Source organism: Cebus imitator, unplaced genomic scaffold (assembly GCF_001604975.1).
Source record: "Cebus imitator isolate Cc_AM_T3 unplaced genomic scaffold, Cebus_imitator-1.0 Scaffold289, whole genome shotgun sequence".
NCBI lineage: Eukaryota > Metazoa > Chordata > Mammalia > Primates > Cebidae > Cebus > Cebus imitator.
Genome location: NW_016107604.1, coordinates 1556002 through 1567051, shown reverse-complemented (window position 1 = coordinate 1567051; position 11050 = coordinate 1556002). Strand labels below are relative to the sequence as shown.

The 11050-nt window shown below is 40.7% G+C and overlaps 1 long non-coding RNA gene and 1 other non-coding gene across 2 annotated transcripts in view; both read right to left on the bottom strand.

The window, feature by feature from the left end:
- Positions 1-1595: 1595 nt before the first annotated feature.
- Positions 1596-11050, bottom strand: part of LOC119467441 — a 13323-nt gene continuing 3868 nt past the window's right edge. The window contains exons 2-3 of the long non-coding RNA XR_005195977.1: positions 2028-2031; positions 1596-1608 (exon numbers count right to left, since the gene is read on the bottom strand). This is a non-coding gene — a long non-coding RNA (uncharacterized LOC119467441). The remainder of the gene's footprint in view (positions 1609-2027; positions 2032-11050) is intronic.
- Positions 10652-10758, bottom strand: LOC119467444. The gene has a single exon (XR_005195980.1). It is a non-coding gene; the product is annotated as a U6 spliceosomal RNA (small nuclear RNA).

Sequence of the window (11050 nt, the reverse complement as noted above, 5' to 3'; positions counted from 1 at the left end):
TTGGTTTCGAAGAACATCTTTATTTCTGTCTTCATTTCATTGTTTATCCAGTCAACATTCAAGAGCAAGTTGTTCAGTTTCCATGAAGCTGTGTGGTTCTGGGTTAGTTTTTGAATTCTGAGTTCTAACTTGATTGCACTGTGGTCTGAGACATTTTCTTAATGTGGCCATTTCTCATACGCTTTTGAAAAGTCAAGGACATGACATCTGGCTTCAACCAGTGAAAACATTTCTATTTATTCACATTTGTATTGGTAATGATATGCCCCTGGTATGTTGCTTTCTAGGGATCTAACAATACAGGAGAACAGCTTAGAGAAAACAAAGAATGAGTGGTGTATTAGTTTCCTGTGGCTGTTGTAACAAATTGCCATAAATTGGGTGGCTTAAAACAACAGAAATACATTAACTCACAGTTCTGGAGATCTGGTGTCTCTGAAATCAAGGTGTCGCAAGGTGGCACCCTCTCTGGAGGCTTTAGAAGAGAATTTGTTTTCTGCCTCTTCCAGCTTTTGGTGGCTGCGTTTGTTGGCTTTTGGCTGCATTACTCCAATTTTCACCCCTTTGTGTGTTTCTCCTTTTGTGTGTCTCTTATAAGGACGTTCAGCATTGGCTTTACAGCCCACCTGGAGAATCCAGGAAAATCTCCTCCTCTCAAGATCTTTAATTTATTACATCTGCAAAGATCCTTTTTCTAAATAACGTCGCATTTATAGGTTCCAGAGATTCAGATGTAGACATAGCTTTAGGAAGTCCTGCCATTCAACCCACTACATATGGCTAGTAAATCCCTCAACTGAGTGTTTCTTAGATTTCAGCAAGATACAGATTACTCCTAAAATAAAGACATTTTCATTGAAAACAGAACAAAACACAATTTCTAATAAATTTTTGTGTGTGAAATTTGACAAACTGATTTAAAATTTATATGATAGAGCAGAGTCAACAACAGCCCAGACACTCTTGGAGAATAATGACAAGGTTAAGGGAATCCTGCTCCAAGTCTTAAAAATTTATAGTAATTAAGGCACTAAGACACTGGCTCAGAGATAGACAAATGAACCAGCAGAACACTATAACACAATCAGTAACTCAGCAAGACATCAAAACATGCAGACACTTGATATATGACAGAAGCATTATTGCAAATTAACAGTCATTTGTATGAAAAAATTGGATGTTTACTTAATACCATGAAAAAAACAAATCAGTTTTCATGTCATTCAGGATTTAAATGTGAACAGCAACACTTTAAAATACTCGGAAAATACAAAAGAATATCTGGTGATCTCAGGAATCCAAATATTCATCAATAGGAAAAGAATTGAATAAACAGGCAGATATTCACACAATAAAATAGTTGTGAGCTTTTCCTCTAAGAACTGGAACAAGACAAAGATGCTTATTCTCACCACTCATATTCAACATAGTACTGGAAGTCCTAGCCAGAGCAAGTACGCAAAAGAAAGAAAGAAAGGGCATCCGAATTGGAAAGGAGAAAGTCAACTTGTCCCTGTTTGCAGATCACATGATCTTATATAGAGAAAAACCTAAAGACTCTATGGTAGCGCTGTTGGCAGTTCACCTTCAGCGGTGGGACCTCAGGGACTGCCTCAGTTGCATAGAATTTCCTGGTTCAAGATCACCTTCCTTGCTGGGGTGGCCACATCCAATGACTGATCAGTCCAACTCAGGACAAGTGGGAGTGTTTTGAAGAGCTATTCTAGTTTCATTTTATTGGCTCATGATATTGCAGATGAGGAATTTAGTCAGAGCTTAGCTGGGCAGTTTTGCCCCACATAGTATCAGCTGGGTTTATTCACTCAGCTGCATTCATTCCTTGACCGTGTTGAGCTAGGAAGTTCAATAAGGCTTCATGCGCATGTCTGGCACATCAGCGCTCCTCCAAGTGGCTTCTCTCTTAACTGTACGGTCACTTAGACTTCCTCACAACATTCTGGACTTGGAGTAATCAGATTTCTTACATAATAGCTTGGAGCATTACAAGTGATAAAGGAAGAAGTTACAGATCTCTTACTTATTAGCCTTGGAAGTTACTCAACATAGTATCTGCTATGTTGTATTAGTTAAAATAGTCACAAGGCCCGCCCACATCCACAGTGGGGAGAAATAGACTCCATTTCTTGATAGGGGCATGACAAGTTCACATTGCAAAAAAGCTTGTGGGATGGGAGATATTTTATGGCCACAGTTGGAAACACAATGTGTCACAGCCTTATGTACAGCCAAGCAGGTTGTGCACTGTACATCTGCAGGGGTTATCATTCACTCAGACCTCAAGGCAAACAGCGTCCCCTAGAGTTGTGCAGTACACAACCAGCATAATCAGTCTCCACAGCACTGGACTATCACACACATAATGCTTATCACAAAAAGCAAGTAATAGATGAATATATACAATATTTTACCATTTACATGAAATTTAAAATGTCAAATGAAAGAATATTTTATATTCATACATTAAAATGTAGTAAGCCTAAAAAAATAAGCAAGGAAATGATAAACAAAATTTAGAAAAGGGGAGGAAGATGTGGCCTTTAAGATCAGGAGGAACATAGCAATGTCAGAGGTCTTGGTAATAATTTATTGCTTTAGTTAGGTGGTAAATATATGGGCATTTGTTATCTACCTAACATTCTTTGTTTTTTGTTTTTGTTTTTGAGATGGAGTCTTACTTTGTTGCCCAGGCTAGAGTGCAGTGGTGCAATCTCGGTTCACTGCAACCTCTACCTCCTGGTTTCAAGTGATTCTCCTGCCTCAGCCTCTCAAGTAGCTGGGATTACAGATGCGCGCCACCACATCCAATCAATTTTTGTATTTTTAGTAGAGATGGGGTTTCACCATGATGGCCAGGCTGGTCTTGAACTCCTGACCTCGTGATCTGCCCCCTCGGCCTCCCAACCTAACATTCTTTTGTATGTGCAAAGTAATCCACACTCGATTAAGAATGAAAACAAATAATATAGTAAAGTAGAAAAAGTAAAATAAAGATTAATTCAGGATTGCTGTAGCCTCTGGAATAATAGAAAGAGATGACAAGGGTAATTTATTCAGGGGATCTAGTAGTGTTCAATGATATTTATTAGATCAGCTTGGTGAGTATTTGCTACATTTTTCTTTATATCTTACAAATTGATTCTATATCTTCTTTTGTTTGTGTTAATATCTTATAATAAATGGATTCATTAAAAAATATTCATTTATTGAGCACTTAATATATGCTGGGCACTGTTCCAGGAACTTGGGATACAATGATGAACAAAACTGGCAAAAATCGCTGTCCTCATGTGGTTTCCTTTTTTTTTTTTTTCTTAATGGATACCAGAAAATGGTGAACTAAAGTGGAAGCAGTAATACCAGTCAGCCGTGAGGACAGGCAATAAAGAAGGGCATTGTCTTTAGGGGGTTTGAAAACAATAACATGAATGAAAATTAGTCTGCCTTTTACTATAGCTGTGTGTCAACAATTCTAAACAATAACAGGTGATAAAAATACTCTTCCCCACTGGAGTACAAGTCTCCTTCCATCCTCTCCTTTATAGCAGAAGCACTAAGGGCATACATTATGATTTCTTACATTATAATTCTGTGTAAGTTAACGATCTAACACACCATACATCGTTTCTAAGATATAACATGGATTTAGTCTTTCAGAACAAATTTTTGTGTTGCTGTTTACATGTTTGTGCTAAATCTGGGGGAGAGAAAAAATGGGTGAAGAGTAGAGAAAGAGAAGTGGCAGATACACGCTAGCTGGTCATTGAGGGTACAGAAGGTGACCATCAACTATCAGAAAGTGTAGACCATGGAATCAGCGGTGAATAGAATGGTGCCTTAACAACGACTAGTCCCATCTGGGTATAATTATTTCCATCTGGATGTCCCTCATAGTCCTCAGAGAGTATGCAATAGAAACAAAGTCTAAACATCTCATTCTAGAAAAGCCACAGTTAAGCTTGTAAACAAAAGAAAGAAACATTCAGCTTCTTTTTCCAGGATACAAGGTGATAATGTTGAATTCAATCTAAACCCAGAGTATAAAATAAGAGTTGAAGTGAAGGAGTGCATTGTCATTGTGAGAGAGATCAATTTTAACAGCGGATACAGTCTGAAATGGTTGAGGTTGTCATCATATCATGACTTTGTGACAAAAAAAAAAAAATGAGAGGAAAGAGACCACTGTTTAAGGATCAGTCATTGGATTTACATCATGGTTAAAAAAAAAGACTAACATTTCTGTTTTTAGAATATTTCATTGCGATTGTAACAGCCATGTCGGAAGAGCCTATTTTACTCTTAAGATTCCTAAATTTATGTCCAGCATTTTCAAGAGTCACTCGGAAGATAAGATGACATAAATATTGTAATGTTTGTCACACATTCTCTTTTCAGAGAATCAGGGTGGCATTCTAAAGAGGTAGTTTCTGAGAAAACTGGGCACACACATATGGAACCATTTAAGTCATTTGTTGTGACAGTAATGAGGAATTGAGTAAGCTATATTTCAACAAAGAAAACTTCTCTAGGAGGGAAGTCAAGAACTCTAAAAGACGTTGTGTCAGGATGAAATCCACTCACAGCTCGGTTCTTCACAAAAACCTTAGCTTGATTTTGCAGCAAACTAGCCCATGGATGTAGTGGAATATATTGTGTGAGTCATAGGAAAAGAATCTTTCCCAGATCTATTCAGTCAAAGGCAGAAGAATCTTCTGTAATTTCAAAGCAGCGTTGAGTAAACAATACCTGAAATAGACAGCTATTGTGATCTGCTGCTTTCTCTTCCCTTCTTCTAGAAACAGCTCCGCACATTTTTTTTTTTTTTTTTTTTTTTTTTTTTTGGTTTTTTTTTTTTTTTTTTTTTTTTTTTTTTTTTTGAGACGGAGTTTCGCTCTTGTTACCCAGGCTGGAGTGCAATGGCGCAATCTCGGCTCACCGCAACCTCCGCCTCCTGGGTTCAAGCAATTCTCCTGCCTCAGCCTCCTGAGTAGCTGGGATTACAGGCATGCGCCACCATGTCCAGCTAATTTTTTGTAGTTTTAGTAGAGACGGGGTTTCACCGTGTTGACCAGGATGGTCTCGATCTCTTGACCTCGTGATCCACCCGCCTCGGCCTCCCAAAGTGCTGGGATTACAGGCGTGAGCCACCGCGCCCGGCCCTCCGCACATTTTATATAAACTACCCCTTCTCCCACTCCACCTAAGTGCTCACAATGCGGTAACCAGTCATACCTGTGCCCATGTGACCCACATGACCCCATAGGCTTCATTCTCCTTTCACGTGGAACTTGACAAAATCAACCTCTCTTAGACAGCAAAACTGACTCAACCTGGTCTAAGCCACCATCATATCTCCCTTGAATGATTGTAATAAGTACCTAACCGGTCTCCCTACTTCTACCCTTGCCTCTCTACAGTTCAATCTCAGCACAGAAGCCAGAGGTGAATGCAAGTCGGATAATGTCACTCCTCCATGCAAAACCCTCTAGCCGCTGTCTATCTCATACTCTAAGTCAAAGCCAAAGTCTTTGCTATGACTCACAAAGCTCTAGAGAATCCGCCCCACATTCTCTTACCTCCCGGGCCTCGTGTCTTTGCTCACTCCTCTTTAGCCTTAGACCCGTTGCTTTTCCTCACAGATGCCAAGTACATACCTAGCTCATGTCCTTTGCACTTGCTGTTCTCCCCAACGTCAATCCTTTTCCCTCAGTTATTTGCATGGCTCCCTCCCTCTCTTCTTACAGGTCTTTGTTCAAATGTCATCTTCCTAGTAAGGCCCACCCTGACTACTCAATTTCAATTGCAACTCCCCACCCCAGCACTTCCTATGCCTCCTTTATGCTTCATTTTTTTTTTTCTTTTTGTTGTTGTTTTGGTTTTGAGAGAGGGTCTCACTCTGTCACCCAGGTTGGAGTGCAGTGGCACAATCATGGCTCACTGCAGCCTCGACCTCCTGGGCTCAAGAGATTCTCCCACCTCAGCCTCCCAGCTAGCTGGGACTACAGGCATGAGCCACCACGCCCAGCTAATTGTTGTATTTTTTTGTAGACAGAGGTTTTGGCACGTTGCCTGGGCTGGTCTCAAACTCCTGGGACCAAGTGATCTGCCAGCCTCTGGCTTTCAAAGTGTTGGGATTATAGGCCTGAGCCACCATGCCTGGCCTTATGCTTGGTTTTTATTTTCCATAGCACTTACTACTTTCTAACACCCTGTAAAAGATTTCTCTTTACTTTTGTTTACCGTCTGAATTTCCTCCTCTAGAATATAAACAGAGTTTATTTACTTGCATTTCTTTTCCTACTATTTCCAGCACCTAGAACAGTGTCTGTAATGCTATAGGTGTTCCATGGCTACGTGTTTCATGAATTGAATGAATGAAATTTGGACAGATGAGAGTTAGCAGTTTCTGTCATTGGTGGGCCAATCTTGTGATAAAGCCCCTGACAGAGGGCAATTGACACAAAGAAAGCTTCATTCTCCATGCTAATAGCGGACTAGCCTTTGTCCCTGTCCTCCCAGAAGCCAGCTACACCTCTCTCTTTACAGAGTTTTCTACGAGAGCCATCAAATCCTCCTTTTTCTCTAAGATAGCTCCAGTTGGGCCTCTATCATTTGCAACCACGAGATCTAATACAGGAGTGTTCTTTGCACATATACAGGATAAATTTTCTCTTTTACCAAGGACATGCCTCTCTGAGTGGTCTACATCCTCAGCTCATGCTCTGCTTCATCTTCCATCCTCAGCGCATCCTGGCTTGGCAACAGCAGCCAATTCCACATAAGGCAGCTTCTGTTGAGACATCATTTTCAGTTGTTTGAAATATCTATGTTCATCAGCCTTGTGCAAAGTGGAATACAGCGACAAGGCAGGGTATGCTGCCTCCTGCCTCCTGCTTTCTCCCATCCAGTCCTTCAACAGCCACATCCCAAACACTTGACCTCTAGACACTCATATATTTGCCCATGTTGTCCCACTTCCTCTCTCTACTACAGTTACCACTACATTCTGCTTCCCTCCTCTCCCTTCCACAGTGTTGATTCCAAGTGCTCTCCTGAATAAACATCCTGCACACTAACTCAGTCTTAGAGTTTGCATCACAGGGAACCCAACTTATGACATGGGTTATTAATGCTTATTAAGAAACTTGGAAGCCAAGCACACTGACTCACACCTTCAATCCCAGTACTTCAGGGGGCCAAGGCAAGAGGATCGTTTGATCCCAGAAATTCAAGACCAGCCTGGGCAACATAATGCGATCCCATCTCTACATAAAAAAAAATTTTTAACTAAACATTTTAAAAAGCCGGGCGCAGTGGCTCACACCTCTAATCCCAGAACTTTGAGAGGCTGAGGTGGGCGGATCACGAGGTCAGGAGATCGAGGCCATCCTGGCTAACACAGTGAAACCTCGTCTCTACTAAAAATACAAAAAATTAGTTGAGTGTGGGGGTGCATGCCTGTAATTCCAGCTACTCAGAAGTCTGAGGCATCAAGAATCACTTGAACCCGGGAGGCAGAGGTTGCAGTGAGCCGAGATCATGCCACTGCACTCCAGCCTGGGCAACAGAGCAAGACTCCATTTCAAAAAAAAAAAAAAATTACAAGAAAAGAAACTTGGACTTAAAGCTTTCCTGAGGTTTTAAATAAAGTTTCCTTCCCACACCACATCATTACCACCATATGTGCTCCCCTTCAAAATGATACTGTTAGGCACAAGAGGCACCATTTAACTTACCCCAGCAACCACCCCTACATATTGGCTACATAGGAAAGAGATCCAGCTCTCTTCAGTTTTCCCTAAAGGTGACCGAAGTGTGTCTGAGGAGATGAAAGTATGCCTTCTACAGAACTTCACCCATCACCCAACCACATCCATTCACCTATTCATTTATTCATTTAAGGAACACGTCTTGCACATATGCTAAGTCACTGTGCTAACTTAGTCACTTTTTGCCCCAGTACTTTTTTTTTTTTGAGACGGAGTTTCACTCTTGTCGCCCAGGCTGGAGTGCAATGGCGTGATCTCGGCTCACTGCAACCTCTGCCTCCGGGGTTCAAGCGATTCTCCTGAGTAGCTGGGATTACATGCAGCTGCCACCACGCCCAACTAATTTTTGTATTTTTAGTGGAGACGGGGTTTCACCATGTTGACCAGGCTGGTCTTGAACTCCGGACCTCCAGTGATCCACCCGCCTCGGCCTCCCAAAGTGCTGGGATTATAGGCATGAGCCACCACACCCAGCCCCCGTGCTAACTTTCAAGATTATTTTAGAATGCTCAACTATGGTCATAGAAAAAAATTAGATTAAAATAAGTTTTAATCACAGGAACACCAATGTGTGTGGCTTGCTTTGGAATTCCTTAGCTGTTATCTGATTTGAAACACCCTAAGCGTATCTTTGTTTGCAACTTGGGTTCCCATATGGTGCTTGCAGAGAAAGACAAGGCCAGCCCAAGGGCTGTCAGAACTCTTTTCAATTACAGTTGCTATTGAGAATTCATAAATAGGCATTATGGACTCCTTTATTTCTGTGATAAATTCATGGATTATGAGACACAACATGGAAATTCTTGGTTCCAAAAACAAACTAGAGGTGTTTGTCCCAAAGTAGTATTGAGTTCAACATTTTTTTTTTGCTTTTATCATTATTATTAGTAGGAGTGTGTGTGTGTGTGTGTGTGCGTGTGTGTGTGTGTGTGTGTGTGTGTGTGTGTATAATTGTATTATTGCACTTTAGGTTCTAGGGTACATGTGCAGAACATGCAGGATTGTTGCATAGGTACATACATGGCAATGTGGTTTGCCGCCTCCATCCCCCCGTCACCTATATCTGGCATTTCTCCCCATGTTATCCTTCCCCGACCTCCCCACTCCCCGCTGTCCCTCTCTTGGTCCTCCTCAACAGACCCCAATGTGTGATGTTCCCCTCCCTGTGTCCATGTGTTCTCATTGTTCAACACCTGCCTATGAGTGAGAACACGCAGGGTTTGATTTTCTGTTCTTGTGTCAGTTTGCTGAGAATGATGGTTTCCAGATTCATCCATGTCCTTACAAAGGACACAAACTCATTGTTTTTTATGGCTGCATAGTATTCCATGGTATATACATGACACATTTTCCTTGACCAGTCTATCATCAATGGGCATTTGGGTAGGTTCCAGGTCTTTGCTTTTGTAAACAGTGCCACTATGAATGTACATGTCCATGTGTCTTTATAATAGAACTATTTATAATCCTTTGGGTATATACCCAGTAATGGGATTTCTGGGTCAAATGGAATTTCTATTTCTAGGTCCTTGAGGAATCGCCACACTGTCTTCCACAATGCTTGAACTAATTTACACTCCCACCAACAGTGTAAAAGTGTTCCTGTTTCTCCACATCCTCTCCAGCATCTGTTGTCTCCCGATTTTTTAGTGATCACTATTCTAACTGGCGTGAAATGGTATCTCAATATGGTTTCGATTTGCATTTCTCTAATGACCAGTGATGATGAGCATTTTTTCATATGTTTGTTGGCCTAATCAATGTCTTCTTTTGAAAAGTGTCTGTTCATATCCTTCACCGACTTTTGAATGGGTTTGTTTGTTTTTTTCTGGTAAATCTGTTTTAGTTCTTTGTAGATTCTGGATATCAGCCCTTTGTCATATGGGTAGATTGCAAAAATTTTTTCCCATTCTGTTGGTTCCTGGTTCACTCTAATGATTGCTTCTTTTGCTGTGCAGAAGCTCTTAAATTTAATTAGCTCCCATATGTTTATTTTGGCTTTTGTTGCCAGTGCTTTTGGAGTTTTAGTCATGAAGTCCTTGCCTATGCCTGTCTCCTGAATGGTTTTGCCTAGGTTTTCTTCTAGGGTTTTTATGGTATTAGGTGGAGTTAATTTTAGTGTAAGGTGTCAGGAAGGTGTCCAGTTTCTGCTTTCTCCACACAGCTAGCCAATTTTCCCAACACCATTTATTAAACAGGGAATCCTTTCCCCATTGCTTGTTTTTGTCAGCTTTGTCAAAGATCAGATTGTTGTAGATGTGTGGCATTGCCTCCAAGACCTCTGTTCTGTTCCATTGGCCTATATCTCTATTTTGGTACCAGTACCATGCTGTTTTGATTACCGTAGCCTTGTAGTATAGTTTGAAGTCAGGTAGCGTGATGCCTCCAGCTTTGTTCTTTTTGCTTAGAATTGTCTTGGCTATGTGGGCTCTCTTTTGGTTCCATATGAAGTTTAAGGGTTTTTTTTCCAGTTCTGTGAAGAGGGTCAAAGGTAGCTTGATGGGATAGCATTGAATCTGTAAATTACTTTGGGCAGTATGGCCATTTTCACAATATTGATTCTTCCTAACAATGAGCATAGAATGTTTTTCCATCTGTTTGTGTCCTCTCCTATTTCCTTGATCAGTGGTTTGTAGTTCTCCTTGAAGAGGTCCTTTACATCCTTTGTTAGTTGTATTCCTAGGTATTTTATTCTCTTCATAGCAATTGTGAATGGCAGTTCATTCTTGATTTGGCTCTCTTTAAGTCTGTTATTGGTGTATAATAATGCTTGTGATTTCTGCACACTGATTTTGTATACTGAGACTTTGCTGAAGCTGCTTATCAGTTTAAAGAGATTTTGGGCTGAGATGATGGGGTCTTCTAAAAATATGGAACACTTCACAAATTTACGTGTCATCCTTGTGCAGGGGCTATGCAAATCTTCTCTGTATCATTCAAATTTTAGTATATGTGCTGCCAAAGTGAGAACTGATTTTATATATTTTTAATTGACATGTAATAATTATACATATTTTGGGGTACATGTGGTATTTTGATATATGTATATAATATGTAATGATCAAGTCAGGGTAACTGGCATATCCATCACTTCAAACATTTATCATTTTTTGTCTTGAGTATATTCAAAATCTGTTCTTGGCCAGGTGTGGTGGCTTACACCCATAATCCCAGCACTTTGGGAGGCCAAGGCAGGTGGATCACCTGAGGTCAGGAGTTTGAGACCAGCCTGGCCAACATGGTGAAACCCCATCTCTACTAAA